This window comes from Pituophis catenifer, unplaced genomic scaffold (genome assembly GCF_029215685.1).
Source record: "Pituophis catenifer annectens isolate HBS135680 unplaced genomic scaffold, rPitCat1.0.hap2 SCAF_5, whole genome shotgun sequence".
NCBI lineage: Eukaryota > Metazoa > Chordata > Lepidosauria > Squamata > Colubridae > Pituophis > Pituophis catenifer.
In genome coordinates this window covers 56,568,149-56,588,261 of record NW_027256885.1, presented here as the reverse complement: position 1 = coordinate 56,588,261, position 20,113 = coordinate 56,568,149, and the positions used below count along the sequence as shown (strand labels likewise).

The 20,113-nt window shown below is 40.8% G+C and overlaps 1 long non-coding RNA gene across 1 annotated transcript; it reads right to left on the bottom strand.

Moving 5' to 3' along the window:
• Nucleotides 1-1,614: 1,614 nt before the first annotated feature.
• On the bottom strand, nucleotides 1,615-19,737 carry LOC139317526 (uncharacterized). The gene is made up of 3 exons (XR_011600463.1): nucleotides 19,651-19,737; nucleotides 17,099-17,191; nucleotides 1,615-1,693 (listed from the first exon to the last, which is right to left on the bottom strand). It is a non-coding gene; the product is annotated as an uncharacterized lncRNA (long non-coding RNA).
• Nucleotides 19,738-20,113: the final 376 nt, after the last annotated feature.

The following is a 20,113-nucleotide window of genomic DNA, read 5'->3' as shown; positions in this document are numbered from 1 at the left end:
ACCATTCAATTTTGTCTTTGGTGATTTTTTCACTCTTTGGATGTATTCTTTACTAATCACATTTTAACTTGTCCATACTTGATGTTATCCAACTGTAAAATTACCAGATATTTGTAGGCTTCATCCTGGTGGCTCCCGATGGTTTGACCATTCAGCATTTCAATTCCATTACTATAAGAGCCTTGGTGGTGCAGCGGACTAAGTGCTGTTATGTAGCACTTAGCTGCCAGCTGCCTGCAATTAGTGCAAGTTCAAATCTCACCAGGCTCAAGGTTGACTCAGCCTTCCATCCTTCCGAGATAGGTAAATTGAGGACCCGGATTGTGGGGACAATAAGATGACTTTGTAGAAACACCACTTATGGGGGGCCAAAAGCCCTAATAAGCAGGTATATACAAAAGAATGAAGGCTATTGCTATAAGTGCATTGTAAGCCGCCCTGAGTCTTCGGAGAAGGGCGGCATATAAATTGAACTAATAAATAATAAATAAAATAAAATATCAGTGCAATTCTTACAGTATCAATCAATCAAATCAATAACTGGATTTTGATTTCTGATTTTCAATAAAGTTTCAGATCATCCATATAAAGCAAGTGTGAAATTTTATTAGCATTTTTTGCTTTTTGATAGTCAAGATTTGTTTTCTTCAAAATCACTGAATGTGGGAACACAGCAGTGACAAATAATAAGGGTGATAGTGAATCAGTAAGTAACAGAGTTGGAAGGGACCTTGGAAGTCATCTAGTCCAACCCCCTGCTCACGCAGGAGACCTATACTAGGGATTCGAACCGCCGAACTGCCGACCTTTCTGATCGACAAGCTCAGTGTCTTAGCCACACTCTGGAAGATGCCTCTCCTAATGTTGACAAGCCCATATTTTTCATTTCCAGCCGCCAATTTTGTTCTCTACTGCTTCATTCTTTTTTCTATACACATTCTAAAAATAATACAAAAATAATAGACCACATAGTTGGATCATCAAATGTTTGAAGATAACTGGTGTCAGTAAAAACATTACAGGTAGTCGTCGATTTACGACCACAATTGAAACCAAAATTTCCATTGTTAAGCAAGACAGTTAAGTGAGTTTTGCCCCATTTTATGACCTTTCTTGCCACAGTTGTTAAGTGAATCACTTCAATTGTTAAGTTAGTAACATGGTTGTAAAATGAATATGGGTTCCCCATTGACTTTGCTTGTCAGATGGTCGCAAAAGGTGATCTCATAACCCCAGGACACTGCAACTGTTATAAATATGAGCCAGGTGCCAAGTGTCCAAAGTTTCATCATGTGACCATGGGGATGCTGCAACGGTCGTAAGTGTGGAAAAACAGTCATAAGTCACTTTTTTCAGTGCTGTTGTAACTTCGAACTGTCACCAAACTAATGGTTGTAAATCGAGGACTACCTGTAATGTTTTTACTGACACCAGTTATCTTCAAACATTTGATGATCCAACTATGTAGTCTATTATTTTTGTTATTACTACTAGAGTAATTATCTGAAACAATTAAGGGTACCCAATTATGCAGGGTATGGGGATATAACATTCAAAACATGTTGAGCTGGTTAAAACTCACCTTTTCTATAAGTAGCTTCTTGCTCATTGTTACACACCTATTTAACCGTTCTTTGTACTTCTCAAGCACTTTCTGTTGTTCATCTACCTGTCGTCTTAAGTCACAGTTTGCCTGAAAATAATAATACAAAGCAGGTGAACAAAACAGAAACTACTCACCATTAGTTACAATTCAGTATCTTGCAATGATAAGGAGAAATAAATTAAAGCTATCACAGTTACCAAATGCAACAAAAAGCATACTCATGCACACAAGCAATAAATTTGGATTTACCATTTACTTCACTTCTCTGAATCTCAAGGAGGTGGTTTTATACCTCCTAGAGCAAGTAGGAAAGGTCCATTTTGTAATTGCCTCTCCAGACAGAAGAGCCATCAAAATCCGATTCTAGAAGAGGAGTGGTGGGTTTACATGCTTTTTGTGAGGTTCAGAGAACAGTTTTCTATGTTACTAGACAACACATAATCTGTTGGGCCATTTCAGCGATATTTCCCTACCTATACAGAGAAACAGAATGACCAAGAGCAAAAAAGCAGTGGGGGTGACTTTTGACTTCCTGTTGGTTTGACTGCAGCTGACCAACCTCTGACAGCCAATGGTAGGACTTGTCTACCTGGAATCTGGAGGGCTAGGATGGGACCTGTCTATTGAACCTGTTGTGGCCCCGCCCTCTGAGCCTGTCCCATTGGAGGAAGAAAGCTCTGAGCATGAGGAAGAGGAGTCAGCCAGGCCTCCCTCTCCAGGCCCCTCCCCTCTGGCACTGTCTCAGGTGCCGGCCGAGGGAGAGGAGATTAGCAGGGAGACAGGTGGCTCGGATGAGAGCGAGGGAGAGACATCATTCCTGGACGCACGCCTCCGAAGGCGTGATAAACGATTGCAGCAGCTCAGGAGGCGTGCTAGGGATTAGAACTGAGTCACTGGACCACACCCCAGAGACTATATAATAGAGGGTGGTGGCCAGTGATCCTTGTGACGAACGAAAGTAAACCTTGGATAGTCACTAAAGCCTCGTCCGGAACTGCTGAGAGAAATATTATTCTGATTGGACTTTTTGTACGCTAAGTATCTTATCTTTCTGTTTTGTGGAAATAAACGCACTTGGCAGACGGTGTGTAAATCGCTGCCAAGTTGGAGATAAAGACCTGGGTGTGTGCCAAAGTGTTTCCTTAACCCTCGGCTGGCTGTGTTTGTGTGTGTGTGTGGACGGGGACAGATCAGAACCTTTGGATGGCAAAGTGGTGGCACGGCATTGCAGAAGCACTGAAGCAGCCACAAATTTGCCAAATTTCAATACCATGGGAGTTGTGAGTCCCAGATTTTGGATGCATTCTGTAACTTAGCTCATTTGAGGTACCTTGGTTCAAAAAATTGTTGGTCTATGATGCATTGTTTCGTCCAATTGAAGGTTATAGTCAAAGAGACATGATAGTTTTATAGTATATAGAAATCCAAATTTCCACATTTTCTTGAGCACCACAGACAGCATTTTATATCTTGGAATATATCAGAACAGTAGACCAAAGAGACGCCTACCAAAGATCAGTATTTCTGCTTTACTGTTCTTTGCAGGAAGTAGCCAAATGTTACTGAACTTAATTTACCAATTTTATACAGACTACAAAAAGTGTGTATTTCTGAAGTAAATGTTGTCACATACCAAAACCACTTTTGATCAGGAAAATGACCTCAAAAGGCTCCTCCCCCAAGATGGCTGCTGAATGGTAGGAACTTTTCTTTCTCCTGCCAATGTTCTACTGGTTTTGCTGCCAAAGCTGGTTTTTTGGCAGTGCTGTTCCCTGGATTTGAATGGGAGCACTTAGGAATGATCCAAGATGGCTTTCAGACAGCCATGGACCCACCCAGGAAGAGGAAACTTGAAGATTTCAGTTCCTTGTGGGAGTAGGCAGAAGGTCAGTGGTCCTGAGTTTGTTTTCCTAAGTATACCTGGGTTCTAACTTCACTTTTTCACTTTGCTCTTTATCTTTAAAAGTTGACTGGCTGGTTGAATGTTGATCTATTTTAACCCCCTGCTGAACTTTAATCTGTTTTTTTTCCTTTTGTCTTTATGTTGTTGTTTTGAATAACTTTTGCTTTTCCATAAGAAAATCACAGCATGTTCCTGGGTGGTAAAAGTGTTTTCACTTGATTTATAGCTATATTAGACTCTTACCACAGGGATTTTGCATTCTATTAATTTGCAAAATTTCAGAGTTTATTTTTTAAATTTTTCTTTTAATTTTGGATCAAAATATCCACAAAATATTTTCTCTGCTTCACTATTTTTTACTCTGAGAAATATTACTTCAATGTTCTCCGTTTCCTGTGTTCTCTTATCTAGCTTTGCTAAATTACACAGAGCAACAATGTATCAGATTACAGACAAGCGAATGTGGCTGGCATCTGAAAAAAATACAATCCCTAGTTGAAAGCTTTTTTAAAAAGTTTTGATGTGATGATAATGTTTGAGTAAAATATTCAGATACAAGTAACTGTAGATAAATCAGATTCACAAAAGGAATTTGATTTGAAAGCAGAAGATTCGATGGAGACTGAAAGATATATGGATCTTACAGACTTAGAACTGAGTGGATTCCACCTGACTTCTTGAAGTTCAAGCCTGCATTCCTTTACAACAGCAGAACACGGACTGAGTGGAGAAATGATAAATTGGTTTCCCCTATCAGGACTGAAGAAAATTAGGGAATGGATTTATCATACCTAACTGGAAAACAACTTCATTTGGACTCTTTTGGGAAGATAGTCTTTGGAGAATGGCCTTATTATATTTAATCAGACAACAATTGATAAGAGATGGTAATCAACAGAAAGTAGAATATCTTTTCAACAGATAACTGCTCAACAGATAACAGATATGAGTGTGTTCATGAATTGGTTTAATTTGGAATCATGAGTTAAACATCTCCATTCGGTTGCTATGTCTGCCATTTGAAAAACCATCCCCCACCAAGGTAAATATGGCCCTGACCTGGTGGAGTTCAGAATGGCCTTAAAGACCTGGATCTTCCCATAGGTACTGGATCAGGACAATGTGTAAACCTACCCAATATTCTTTATATCTGTCTTACCCTTGGTACAGCTATTTTTATTGTTCTGAGTTTTATACATCGTGTGTGTGTCTGCCATCAAGTCAGTGTTGACTTCTGTTAACTGCCTTGACAAGTTGCTGTGGTTTCTTGGCAAGATGTCACCCAGCTGGCTTTGTGCCTAAAGTGGGAGTAGAACTCATGTTCTCCTGGTTTCTAGCCTGGTGTCTTAACAACTAACCATCATACTTGTTTTTAACCATCTGTTGTTTGGCAAAGGGATGGACTTAGACATGGAATAAAATTATATTATTTGGGGGGATCAGGAAATTAATGACTGAATTCCCATTTGACTTGAGATTTTGAAAAAGTATCTTATTCTAATGGCAAAATTACTGAATGGTTTTAAGGAATTTTAATTTGAAAATATTTGAGCTAGTTTTTGGTTGTGAGATTAAAGTAAACTTTTTATGAAGTCACTAATAAAATTTTAGAGAAGCCATGAAAATCTTTCCCTGATTCATTTCTCTGGGGTTTAAGTAAACCAGAGCTAAACAAGCACTAAGAGTTATTGTCCAGTTGTTCACTGACTGTCTATGGCATCATACCCAGGAAGAGATTTAGTTTGTTGGAGGGTTTTTTAGTCTATGCACGATTTCTCCTAGAATGAAAATGTCATTATTTTAATTTGTTTGAGGTCAAAAGAGGAGTAAACATGTTGGGCCATAAAGGAAGCAAGGAAGCAAATAACTTTTGTGTGGGTTTAATGGTTGAGGCCATTCTGCTTTTAAATCATCCACAGAAGTTTCTGGGAAGGGAATGCAAGGAACTTGAGTGGTCCATAGGGATTCAGAGATCTAAAATTTCCCATTTTTTCCTAGTCCTTGGCAACTGTAGTATAATAGTACTGTATGAAAAAAAAAGTTAGGAAAAGATAATCAAGAGGAGGAAAGGATTCCACTTCTTCAGAAAACTCTCATTAGTTTCCCTCAGAAATAGCCGATTCCACACATCTTTCTAAGCTAAGAAATATTTCAAATGGACTACTTTTGTATGGTATATAAAACAATATTAGAGGGCCATGAATTAAGGTTTGGATGGCACGGCTACTTATGGTATGATAAAAGTAAAGTTAACATTGAATTTAATAATCATTTTGTTAGATGTGCCATACTAAGAGTTTGGAATAAATATAAAACAAGGCTCTCTACAAAGTTGCCTCTTTGGGTGTCACCCCAGGAAGCTTTCTTTAGAAAAGAAATGGTGGCAAAGCCAAACTGGTTGACATATGGTAAAATTTTATCTTTTAACTCGGGTGACCCAATATTAAAGCCGAGGGAAGAAGTTGAATCAGGTTATGTTTGCCATTGGTTTACTTATCAACAACTGAAAGATTTAAACTGGATAAAAAGTGCTATGGATTTGATTTTGTTAAAAATGAATTGGAAATTTTATTATGTGGAAACGATGAACATATTATCGCTAAGATCTATAAAATGTTATTGAAATTGAATTTGGAAAATGAATATGTAAAACATTGTATGATTCAGTGGGCAAGGAATTTTGGATATAACGTGATACTTGAACAGTGGGAAAATATGTGGACAAAGGGTTTAGAATTTACATTAAATTATAATCTAAAATAAAATTTCCATAAGATGATGTATCATTGGTATTTAACACCAGATACGTTATCTAAGATGTATAAAGGTATGTCAAATGAATGTTGGAAGTGTAAAAGTAAAGAAGGGACTTTTTATCATTTATGGTGGACACGTGATAAAGCAAAAAAACCATACACATACTATCCCTAGTTGAATACTGATAAATATATTGCAACAATATGTTTCCTACCCCTTGCGAAACAGGCCCTAACATTTTTAAACTTCAAACTCTATTTGCAAATTATTAACCTGTCATCTATCTACTATATTGACAAAATAGTTAACAGGCAGCCACAAAAAAAGGACAAGATTAAAATTTCAAAACTCTCTGTTAACTGTTATTGTATTCAACTCATAAAAAGTTTACTAAGGCTTCTTATCTATCCCAAATCATCACAACAGTTAACTCTGATTCATCCTGGATCGAATATTCATGTTTGCTTAATAACTTCTCTTATCAATTATTGTCTGGTTAAATATAATAAATTTCATTCTCCAAAATCAATCTATCTTCCCAAGAGAGTCCAGATTAAATTGTTGTCCAGTTGAATATAATAAATTCATTCCCCAATCTTCCTCAATCTTCTTAGGGAAAACCAATTTATCACTTACCCACTTGGTAAGTTTTCTGCTATTGTAAAGGAACACAGATAGCTGGATGTGAGTCTCTTCTGGTGAAGTGGGGCCATGGGATCCAGGTGGGCCTGCTGATCACGTACCTGGCTCCCTGCCACGTGACAGCGGCCCTGCCCGAGCTTCTCAACGTTATTGCCGGAGTGGCGGTTGATACCCCCAGACTGTTGGTCATGGGGGACTTCAACCTGCCATCTGCCGGTGAGGCGTCTGAGGTGGCTCGGGAGTTCATGGCTTCCATGACGGCCATGGACCTGACACAACTAATTCATAGCCCTACTCACATGGGCGGACACACTCTGGACTTGGTTTTTGTCTCTGGTCAGTGGTTGAATGGCCAGGATATAGGGGATATAGCTATTGAACCCGTCATGGTCTGACCATTCTCTCCTGAGGCTGGACTTTCTGACCGCTACACCCCACCGCAGGGAGGCGGAACCAACTAGGTGGTTCCGCCCCAGGCGCCTGATGGATTCGGATAGATTCCAGAGGGAGCTTGGGCCATTTCCTGAAACTCTGGCTCAGGACTCAACTGAAGAACTGGTGGCCGCCTGGGATAGGACGGCCGCCGGGGCTTTGGATCAAGTCGTGCCTTTGCGGCCTCTGACCTGGCGCCGAACCTGCCCAGCTCCTTGGTTCTCCGAGGAGCTGAGGGAGATGAAGCGCCAGAAAAGACGCCTAGAGTGTGGTTGGAGGGCCAGTCATTCCGAATCCGACCGAACACTAGTTAGGTCTCACATTAAGACCTATTTAGTGGCGATAAAAGCGGCAAAGTGTAATTACTTTTCCGCTCTTATTGCATCGGCAGATAATCACCCAGCCGCCTTGTTTAGAGTGACCCACTCCCTCCTACATCAGGGAGCGCGGGAGGACCCCTTGCAAGGGCAGGCTGAGGAATTTGCACAGTATCTGCACGATAAAATCACTCAAATTCGGGAAGGCTTGGACTCTGACTGGGTAGATTCCGGCGGGGTGTCTGAGGCGGGTCTTGAGAATGTTATCTGGGACGAGTTCGATCCTGTGACTCCTGAGGATGTGGACAGGATTCTGGGGAGGTTAAACGCAACCACATGTTTATTGGACCTGTGTCCCTCCTGGCTGGTACTGGCTACCCGGGAGGTTACTCAAGAAGCCTTCTCTGGACCCGGCTGTTTTGGCAAATTACCATCCTGTCTCCAACCTTCGCTTTATTGCGAAGGTTGTTGAGAGTGTGGTTGCGCAACAGCTCCCGCAGTACCTGGATGAAACCGTCTATCTAGATCCGTGCCAGTCCGGCTTCAGGCCTGGGTACAGCACGGAAATGGCATTGTTCGCATTGGTTGTTGATCTCTGGAGGGCTCGGGACAGGGGTTGCTCCTCTGTTCTCGTCCTATTAGACCTCTCAGCGGCTTTTGATACCATCGACCATGGTATCATGCTGCACCGGCTGGAGGGATTGGGGGTGGGAGGCACCGTCTTGCGGTGGTTCTCCTCCTATCTCTCCGACCGGTCGCAGTCTGTGTTGGCAGGGGGGCAGAGGTCAACCTCGAGGCGCCTTGTTTGTGGGGTGCCGCAAGGGTCGGTCCTCTCGCCACTTCAACATTTATGTGAAGCTGCTGGGTGAGATCATCCGTGGATTTGGGGTGTGGTGTCATCTGTACGCTGATGATACTCAGCTGTACATCTCCACCCCAAACCACCCCAATGATGCCCTTGAAGTGATGTCCCAGTGTCTGGAGGCCGTGCGGGTCTGGATGGGGAGGAACAGGCTTCGACTCAACCCTTCCAAGACCGAGTGGCTGTTGATGCCAGCATCCCGATATAGCCAGCTGGTGCCATTGCTGGCTATTGGGGGCAAGTCATTGACCCCCACAGAGGGGGCTCGCAACTTGGGCATCCTCCTGGACACACGGCTGTCTTTAGAAGAGCATATGACGGCCGTGGCCAGGGGGGCTTTTTATCAGGTTCGCCTGATACGCCAGTTGCGCACCTTTCTGGATCGGGAGTCCTTATGCACAGTCACTCACGCTCTTGTCACTTCCCGCCTGGACTACTTTAACGCTTTCTACAGGGGGCTCCCCTTGAGGAGCACCCGGAGGCTCCAACTGGTCCAGAATGCGGCCGTGCGGGTGATTACGGGAGCGACATGGCGCTCCCATATAACACCTCTCCTGCGCGAGCTGCACTGGCTCGCGGTGGTCTTCCGGGTGCGCTTCAAGGTGTTGGTTCTCACCTTTAAAGCGCTCCATGGCTTAGGGCCAGGGTATTTACGAGACTGCCTTCTGCTACCGATAACCTCCCACCGGCCAATACACTCTCACAGAGAGGGCCTCCTCAGGGTGCCGTCGGTCAAGCAATGTTGGCTGGCGGCCCCCAGGGGGAGAGCCTTCTCTGTGGGGGCACCCGCCCTCTGGAATGAGCTTCCTCCCGGAATACGACTGATCCTGGATCTCCGCACTTTGCGTAAGGCCCAGAAGATGTTTTTATTTCAGCAAGCCGGCCTAGCCTAATTAGGTTTTTTATGGGTTAGTTTTTAATTGTATAGCTTTGGGGTTTTAAATTGGGGGCTTATTGATTTAATTTATTTTAGCTATTTTAACTTTTATATTGTATGTATTTTAATTTCGGCTGTTCACCACCCTGAGTCCCTAGGGGGAGAAGGGCGGTACACAAATTCAAAAAATAAATAAATAAATAAATAAATAAATAAATAAATAAATAAATAAATAAATAAATAAATAAACAGAGCTATGTTAAAAAAGTTTTCAAGTTGGCTTTGTATGCTACAAAGCAGTCTTTTTTTTCAAATGTCAGCCACAGTTCCTTGTCTATAATCTGATACATTGTTGCTGTCATGTAACTTGGCAACAAGAAATAAGAAAACTACTCAGAGACAGGGAACAAAGAATGCTGAAGTAATATTCCTCAGAGTGAGAAAATAGATAGAGAAGCAGAGAGGATATTTTCTGGATATTTCGATCCACAATTAAAAGAAAATTAAAATAAAAAACTCCAAACTTGTTGCAAATTAATAAAATGCAAAATCCCTGTAGTGAAAGTCCAATATAGATGTAAATCAAGTGAAAACACTTTCAGTACCCAGGAACATGCCGTGACTGCCTTACAGAGAAGCAAGAGTTATTCAAAGCAGTAAAATAGATCAAAGGAAAGAGACAAAAAAACAAAAAACAAAACCAGATAAGATCCAGCAACGGGTTAAAATAAATCAGCATTCAACCAGCCAGCTAACTTTTAGAGATAAAAAACAAAGTAAAACAGAAACTTCAAAAAGTGTAGTTAAAACCCAGGTGTTCTTAAGAGATGCATGACGTAACTTTCCACAGCTCCCAGTAATCTTCAAGATTCCTTGTCCCAGGTGAGTCCAAGGTCATCCAAAAGTTGCCTTGGGTTATTCCTAAATGCTCCCATTGAAATCCAGGGAGCAGTGCTGCCAAAGGACCAGCTTTGGCAGCAAAATCAGCAGAACCTCAGCAGGAAAGAAAAATCTCCTACCGTTCAGCAGCCATTTTGGGGGAGGAGTCCGGAATGCTCCTTGTTGAAAGACAAATTTCCCTCAAAAACTGGAAGAAAACAATAGCGTAAAGGGCACTTGGAAAAGAAATGTGTCCCCCCAAGAATTGAGAAAGTATTTTCATCCTAAACTGATAATTCACAACTGAGCAAACAAACTATTATTAAATTTCCCCAGAAGGAAACATATACACATTGAGGTGAGGGAAGGGAAATAAAGAGAGGAATTAAGGAGATATTTGCAAAGGAAGAAAAAGAAGGCTTGAGTTCTGCCAGAGTGCCACACTATTCCAATTACTTTGCTTGTGGATTTGAGAGATGTGAGAGTTTCCCCACATAAAAAGACAACTGAAAAACTGACTATTCCTATTCATTCAATGAGAAGGTACTAAACTGAAGTTGAAATACTCTATATGATGTTCAGGAGTATGCAATAGAATTCTGCAGTCTGCAGAATTTCAGACTGCTCAACTGTTGGACCTACATAGAATTGTTTCGTCAAAATTAATTGTACAATTGTAAGAAACTTATAAATTAGGGTTTGTGTTTCTTTAAGAAAAATGCTTTACCCTAGTACATTATTATGGCAAAATAATAACCAGAACAGAATCCATTTAATGACTTTATTATTCTTTATTAAGTGTCAGAAAATACTTCCATAGTTTTTGATGCAGAAAATAACCATGGCTATCCTTCTGGAGGTTTCCACAAGACTTGAAATCCAAAAACAGTTTGCAGAGGAAGTGTAAAAAGGAAGGGGGGAGCTTGTTTGAGTATCAAGATTGTAAAGCTCTCAAATGAACTTAGAGGTCCATATTTATCAAGAGAGGATACATTTTTCCTCTTATCAAGTGTTTTCCACATAATTGATTACACTACATAACAAATCTCAATTCAGTTTTTGTTCCTGGGTACAAAGTGTGTTTTCCTAATCCCTTATGCCTAAAATAAATAGAAAATAGCTATTGTTCTACAAAAACTTTGCTTCTGTGATCAGGGTAATATTTTGAAATTGATCTGTTTTCGAGAACATTCTTGATTCACACTCAATGCTGAGTAGACTTCCTGAATATTCTGGAACTGTGAGAACTGTCCAGAAGTTTCTAGAATTGGCCCAAATTTTCTAGAACTTTCTGGAATCTTTTAAAACTTTCTAGTACTTTCTGGGACTATCCAGTAGTATCCATAGAAGTATAAAAGTACATGTCCCTTAAATCAACATTTTATTTGTCTAATTGCTGAGTAAGAGAATAGTGAATAGCAATATTTGATTTAGATGGCATCAAGAGGTTTGCACCCAGCAGATGCATTTTGCTATGTGTGTGGACAATTTATCAAGACAAGAGCAAAAAAGTACTCCGTGAAAGCGTCTGTTAAGATATGCAAGGCCTACAAAGCATACTTTGGCATGCCTATGGGGGATCAAGACAAGCCCAGGGTACCTCATTTCACATGCAAACACTGCAAGAAAACTCTTGAAGGTAAGGTGAACAATTGCAGCTTGCTAGATGGAATTTCAGTGATTTATTATTCAATGAGTTGCAATTAAGAAAAATCTCACTATTTTCAATGTTCTAGGACAGGGGTCAGCAACCTGCGGCTCTGGAGCCGCATGTGGCTCTTTCACCTCTCTGCTGCAGCTCCCTGTCACTCAAAATATGCGTCACAACAGCCAATGTGCGACACCCGCTGGCAACCGATTTATTGAGCTTTTCAACTCCCAGTTAGGCCAACCATGGATAAATCCAGGAAAAGAAAAGTTTCAGAAGAAAACAGAATGTTTAATTCAACTACATATGCTAGTTTTGTGGCCGCTCAAGAAATAGTCAGGCACGGGAAGGGTTTTGTGGCTCCCGGTGTTTTCTTTTCTGTGGGAAAAGGGTCCAAATGGCTCTTTTGAGTGTTTAAGGTTGCAGACCCCTGTTCTAGGAAAATACAGACTACAATATATATTTTATGTCCTATAGTAATATCTTGCACAATATTAGGTAATGTGTGAAATATCATTTTTTAAATTTATATAATTATGCTATGTTTACAGGCTGGTACAGAGGACAAAAGAGAGCCATGAAGTTTGCTATTCCAAGAATTTGGCGGGAACCAACTGACCACTCAAGCAACTGCTACTTCTGAATGGTGGACCCTTCCAAACGTCAAACTGGCAAGAGTGCACCTCCTCTCATGTATCCAGACATTCCTTCATCCATCGCCCCAGTACCACACTGCCCTGAGTTCCACGTTCCCATCTCTCTGGAGAGGGCTCAGCCATCTTCAGAAAAGAGAAGCAAGTCAGACAGTGAGGAAGATACTGCAGATACAGATTACAATTTCACAGATGCGGCTGAGGAGAGAAAACCATACTTCCCCAACCAGAAAGACCTCAACGATCTGATCAGAGACCTTGGTCTTACCAAGTCCCATGCTGAGCTTCTGACATCTAGGCTCAAGGAGTGGAACTTGTTGGATGAAAGTGTGCAAGTCACAGATCAGAGAAAGCGTCACCAACATTTTTCCAACGTCTTTAGTCGGCAAGATGGGCTGTGCTTCTGCAACTATGTGGCCAGTCTATTCGAGGCTATAGGAATCACCTGTAACCCAAGTGAATAGAGACAGAGCGTGCACGTGCCTGCACCCATAATACACTTTTTGTCCATTTTTGGTCCCAGGAGGTTGCAGGGAGGCCTGCTAGGCCCAAAACGGACAGCGAGGGGGTGTAGAGCACCCCCCCACATGCTCCTCCCACCCCCCGCGCATGCTCGCGTGACCCTGCCACCACCCTGGGCGTCTCCCGCATGTGCCCCACCCCCTGCGCATCTGTGGCACAGACCCGAAAATCAGATGGCCGGTGGGAGGCACGCGCGCATGCGGGGTGGAGCTGACCTGGGCGACGGCTCGTGTGCCCACAGAGAGGGCTCTGCGTGCCACCTGTGGCACGCGTGCCATAGGTTTGCCATCATGGCTATAGAGGTACAGTTGCAAGAAAAAGTATGTGAACCCCTTGGGATTACGTGGAGTTTTGCATGAATTGGTCATAAAATGTGCTCTGAACTTCATCTAAGTCACAACAATAGAAAAACAGTCTGCTTAAAATAATACTACACAAACATTAGATGTTGCCATGGTTTAATGGAACATAACATGTAAACATTCACAGTGCAGGGAGGAAAAAGTATGTGAACCTTTGGATTTAATAACTGGTTGACCCTCCTTTGGCAGCAATAACCTCAACCAAACGTTTCCTGTAGTTGCAGATCAGACCTGCACAATGATCTGGAGTAATTTTGGACCACTCCTCTTCACAAAACTGTTTCAGTGTAGCAATATTCTTGGGATGTCTGGTGTGAATCGCTCTCTTAAGGTCATGCCACAGCATTTCAATCGGGTTGAGGTCAGGATTCTGACTGGGCCACTCCAGAAGGCGTATTCTGTGCTGTTGAAGCCATTTTTTTGTTGAATTACTTGTATGCTTTGAGTCATTGTCCTGTTGCATCACCCATCCTCTGCGGAGCTTCAGTTGGCGGACAGATGGTCGTACGTTTTCCTGCAAAATGTCTTGATAAACTCTGGAATTCATTTTCCCATCAATGACAACAATCCGTCCAGGCCCTGAGGAAGCAAAGCAGCCCCAAACCATGATGCTCCCTCCGCCATGTTTTACAGTGGGGATGAGGTTTTGATGTTGGTGTGCTGTGCCTTTTTTTCTCCACACATAGTGTTGTGTGTTCTTCCCAAACAACTCAATTTTGGTTTCATCTGTCCACAGTATATTTTGCCAGTAGTGCTGTGGAACATCCAGGTGCTCTTTTGCAAACTTCAAACGTGCTGCAATATTTTTTTTGGACAGCAATGGCTTCCTCCGTGGTGTCCTCCCATGTACTCCATTCTTGTTTAATGTTTTCCTTATTGTAGATGTGTCAACAAAAATGTTAGCATGTGCCAGAGATTTCTGTAGGTCTTTAGCTGACACTCTAGGATTCTTCTTTACCTCATGAAGCATTCTGCGCTGTGCTCTTGCAGTCATTTTTACAGGACGACCACGCCTAGGGAGAGTAGCAACAGTGCTAAACTTTCTCCATTTGTAGACAGTCTGTCTTACCGTGGACACATGAACATCAAGGCTTTTGGAGATACTTTTGTAACCCTTTCCAGCTTCATGCAAGTCAACAATTCTTGATCGTAGGTCTTCTGAGAGCTCTTTTCTGCGAGGCATGGTTCACATCAGACAGTGCTTCTTGAAACCAGTAAACCCAAAACAGGTGTGTGTTTTTAAAGGGCAGGACAGCTGTCAGAAACACATCCAATATCATCACACTGATTGGAGTCAAGGTTGGCTCACTCCTGGCTCCAATTAGCTCTTGGAGAAGTCATTAGGCTAGGGGCTCACATACTTTTTCCTCCCTGCACTGTGAATGTTTACATGTTATGTTCAATTAAACCATGGCAACATCTAATGTTTGTGTAGTATTATTTTAAGCAGACTGTGTTTTTCTATTGTTGTGACTTAGATGAAGTTCAGAGCACATTTTATGACCAATTCATGCAAAACTCCACGTAATCCCAAGGGGTTCACATACTTTTTCTTGCAACTGTATACTACAGGCCACCCAACCAAGCAGTAGAAATAGATGAACTCTTTGCTAATTAATTAACAAATGTATGTAGGAAACATACCACAGCAGTAATGGGAGACTACCTACCAAAAACATAACTGCAGACAGACTAGAAATAAAAATTAAAATAAGCAAGAAAATGGTAAGAGAACACCTGTCTGATCTTTATGAATATAAATCACCGGGACCTGACGGATTACATCCCAGAGTTCTAAAGGAGTCGGCAGATGTCATCTCAGAATCACTGTACCATATCTTTCAAAAATCCTGGAGCACTGGGGAACTACCAGAGGACTGGAAAAGAGCTGATGTGGTTCCCATCTTCAAAAAAAAAAAAAAAGGGGGGGGGGACAGATCCAGGAAACTACAAACCAATTAGCCTAACATCAATACCTGGGAAGATACTGGAAAAGATAATCAAAAAATAGATCTGTGAACATCTAGAAACAAGTAAACTAATAAATATAAGTCAGCATGGGTTTGTTAAAAACAGATCATGCCAAACCAATATTATTTCATTCTTTGACAAAGTGACTGAATTAGTAGACCAGCGAAATGCTGTGGACATAGTATACTTAGACCTCAGCAAGGCATTCAACAAGGTAGACCACAACCTACTTCTTGGTAAACTAGAAAAAAGTGGGATAGAAAGCATCACCATCAGATGGATTCGTAACTGGCTGACAAGCCATACTCAACAAGTAGTCCTTAATGGTACTACGTCTACATGGAGGGAAGTGTTGAGGGTAAAACTGCCCTCTGCAAAGTAGTGCAAAGGACCAGACAGCGAATAGATACGATGCTTAGCAAAACACACAGATAGTCACAGACTCTGAACGTTTAAAGAAAAATAAACAGTCTTTACTTGTAGTATAAAAACAAACTTGGCTTCTCAAAACAACTTCTTCAAACAATCACGGTTTAACACAAAACATAGTTTGCTTACAATTCCAGTTCTCTTCAAACACAGACACAGTTCCTTCCAGCAGTTCAACCTCCTAATAGCAGGAGCAGGAGCAAGAGTGAGAGCAGAAGTGAACGAACTTCCTGCCTTCCTTATATGTCTGCTTAGCACAGCCAATTAGTCATCTTTGTAGCAGTTAAAGTTACAGAACATAGTTTTCTATATATTATCTACCCAACCGTAGGATAAACATCCAACAGGAAGTAAGCAGTGGGGTACCACAAGGTTCTTTCTTAGGCGCAGTACTCTTCAATATCTTCATAAATGACTATTTCAGGGTTCAAAAAAATATAATACAGGGTCTTATTTTCGGGGAAACACGGTAAGATGACTAAAGGGCTGGAGTCTAAAACATATGAAGAATGGTTGCAGGATTTGGGTATGGCTAGTCTAGAGAAAAGAAGGAATAGAGATGATATGGTAGCAGTATTCCAGTATTTGAGGGGCTGCCACAATGAAGAAGGGGTCAACTTATTTTCCAAAGCACCAGAAGGCAAGATAAGAAACAATGGATGGAAACTAATCAAGGAGACAAGCAACCTGGAATTAAGCAGAAACCTCCTAACAGTGAGAACAATTAACCAGTGGAACAGCTTGCCTTCAGAAGTTGTGGGTGCTTCATCACTGGATGTTTTTAAGTAGAGACTGGACAGCCACCTATCTGAAATGGTATAGGGTCTCCTGCTTGAGCAGCGGGTTGGACTAGAAGACCTCCAAGGTCCCTTCCAGCTCTATTCTGATTAATTAATGAAGATAAACATTTGCCTATTTTGTCTGTATAAATATGAAACTTTTGTAGGCTGTGGTCACAAAATCAAAGTTTGTGATGAATACAGCTGCTTTTGCATAGGCTTTGGACATAAGCCGTTGAAATATAACACTTATAAACCAGGAACAAAAATTGTGTTACATAGTGTTATATGCCATCAAGTCAGTGTCAGCTCTCAGCGATTACTTATATTTTCTCCACAATAATCTATTTCCATTCCATAAACATTAAATGATATCACTAACCTCTTGCCTACATTTATATTAGATATATTCTATGGCTAGAAATTTAAATATGGGATGTTGAATTTACAACTACTTACCCTTAATAAATCATCTATTCTGCCTTCTTTTTTCTCCAGATCAGAGGTCTTACTGTTTTCTAGTGCAGATAATTTCTCCATTGTAAGATCAGACTTGAGAGGGAAAAAAGAATTCTTAAGAAATGATCTACAAAGTAGTCAAATATGTTATGAACACAAAAGCTAGCATATAGTTTTGTTGTCTGAAACAACATAATCAAGGAGTGGAATGTCTTATAATTAGCCAGGAGGATTGTTTTTAAACAAAATCAAAACATCTGATGAAAAGTATAACTAAGCCTGGTCTTCTCAACTTTGTTAAAAAAAAAAAGCCTTATCTGGTCTACTAGAAATGGGTTGAATTTCCCCACAATTATTTAATGATATTTCTATGCCACTCTGCTCCAAGCACTGAATGAATTAATGAAGCTGGCAAATCTATTTCCACAGGCACTGTGTTTTTGATTCCCACAAACTCACTTGTGAAATAAAGGGAATTAAATAATTATCTCCCAGAAGAGTCAGTCCGTATAAGAGGGGTGCCACAGATGCTTCAAAACAAATGGAACTATCACTCAGTGTCTACAATTTGCCTGTGAACATGGTCTTCAGTTTCCCTATGCATTTAAATAAGAGCACATTGGAGTTGAAGTAGACAAAGTCCATGTTTGATAGGAAAAAGCTGAGATACAAGCATCTTGATCCCTCAGGTTCCTAATTATCCATCCATCCATCCATCCATCCATCCATCCATCCATCCATCCATCCCATTACACTTGCATGTCTCTGGGTGGTTTACAGATAAAACAGTAGCCCTTGAAAACTTGGCAAGCTGATAAAATTTTGAAAGACTTGATCAGTGCAATCCAATTAGAAGCCCTTCTGGTGGCAGTATGAGCCAGCATGTCTAGGCTACAGTACTACATGATCACTGATAATATTCTTCACCAAGTTAACCCAAATGTAGGCTGAACTGGGATTTGAATCTTCATTTTTGTATACATGGCAATGAGTACTAGCATATGAAGTTCTGCTCATTTCTGGTGGAGTGGCTGAGGTGAGCTCACAATTAACCTATCCCAAAACAGCAACATTAGTGTTCGCTGCAATAGTGACAGAGAGATATACTTTAGACCAGTGGTGAAATCTAAAATTTGTTACTACCGGTTCTGTGAGCGTGGCTTGGTGGGGGGGGTAATATGACTGGGTGGGCATGGCCAATTTTTTTTTTATTTTTAAAAACATTTTTTACATGTAAAACCATGTTAAAAAATGCTTTCAAAAGGCTCTGACGATCCCAGCTGAGTTGCCTGATCGTCAGAGGGTTTTTAAAAAACCCTCTGCCAATCAGGCAACTCAGCTGGGATCATCAGAGCTTGGCTCGTCAGAGGCATTTAAAAGAAAAAAAAGCCTCTGATGATCGCGCGGCTCGGCTGGGCATGGGGGGCGGGGGCAGGGATTTTTGCTACCGGTTCTCCCAACTGCCTGCCGCCATCGCTACCTACTCGCCCGAGCCAGTCCAAACCGGGAGCATTTCATCCCTGCTTTAGACATTTGGGGATCTGAATGCTTCCAAATAGCCAGATGCCTCAGACAGAGGAAAAAAGAGAGGGAGAAGGGAGTAATAGGAGGTTTAAAGAAACACAGCATAACATTAAAAACAAACAAATGAACAATCTAAAGAAAAAAAAGCAGAGGAAGAGCAAAGTCTGATACAAGTTCTAGCCTTGGGAAAAGACAAAAAAAATGTAAACAATATGTAATACACCCAAGCTTTCACTTACAAAAGCAAGTAATTTTTAAATATTCTGAAAACAGTTAGCTTGGTTTCCTAAAACACATTCTCCTGTGACTGAAAAATGTGCCTTGCATCTCCTCAGCTACATAAGGCTATAATGGGGCCTTATATGAATTGGAATTTAAATTTATAATTTAAAGCAATCAACAGTAAAAAACAAAAATGAAGTGAAGGAACTTCCTAGGTTCCTTAAATTTTAAAAGGAAGATATTCAATGTTTGTCCTGATCCAGGTGTTCTTAGCAAGAATGAATACTTTAAAAAACTGAGAAGCCTAAGTAGAAATACTTCATACATACTAAAGAATGAGCAAATCTTTAGGCCAAAATATGAACTGAATATCCATTTTACAAAGGGGAAAAAATCAGGACTAACAGTATTTTCATTGCTAAAAAAAACAAAATATTATATTTATTGTTCAAAGGGCAGAAGCTGCTGATTACAGAAAAAGATAGAAGTTGGAAGGTTGAGGCACGAACAACATCAAAAATATTTTTGAATTTTGTTATCCAATGGAGACTATTTTACGTCGCACAATGCCCCCTAAAGCTAAGCATTCTTAGAAGGAATTATCAATTGCTGATTAAGTTTGAAGTTTCTTCTGGCAGTGTTATGTCCTTACATCATAAGCTTTCATTTCTTTCTCTAATAAAAGGCAAAAGATTTATATGATCTGAAGAGAAACCAGAGTATACTTCCATTTCTTTCTCAAATGGACAATATATCTGATTTTAGTCAGATCTAACTTTGCACTATGATATTCATTTGCCTTGTACCTGTGTTTTTTTGTGCTGGATGGAAATCTGTTTTTGAGAGGTGCCGGAATGCTCTGTGTTCCCTGAAATTGCTGAGGAAGGACTGCCTTGCTGGGCCTGTAATAAGAAGAGATGTAGCATATAATCTGTAGGTACAGTATTTTATAAAACACATTCTTCCCCAGTTACTTGAAAGAAAAAGCTTTAAGCTAACTAGCTGAATTTGGTCAACCTTAAGAGGCAGCATGTTTTATACCCAATTCTTTACTAGTTCTACACCCAAAGGTAATCTGTTAAAAGAGGCCAGGAATAAAATTTTAAACTGTGTAAACATGAGATTCATGCCTTAATCAAAATTCAAGTTTGTCCGCTCACACAGATAATGTAAACTGCATTAATTATTGTTTTCACAGAAAGAGTTCAAAGACTTTTTAAAAAGGATTTTTTTTTTAAGTTTGACAAAGTGCTGGCTTATGGGACAATG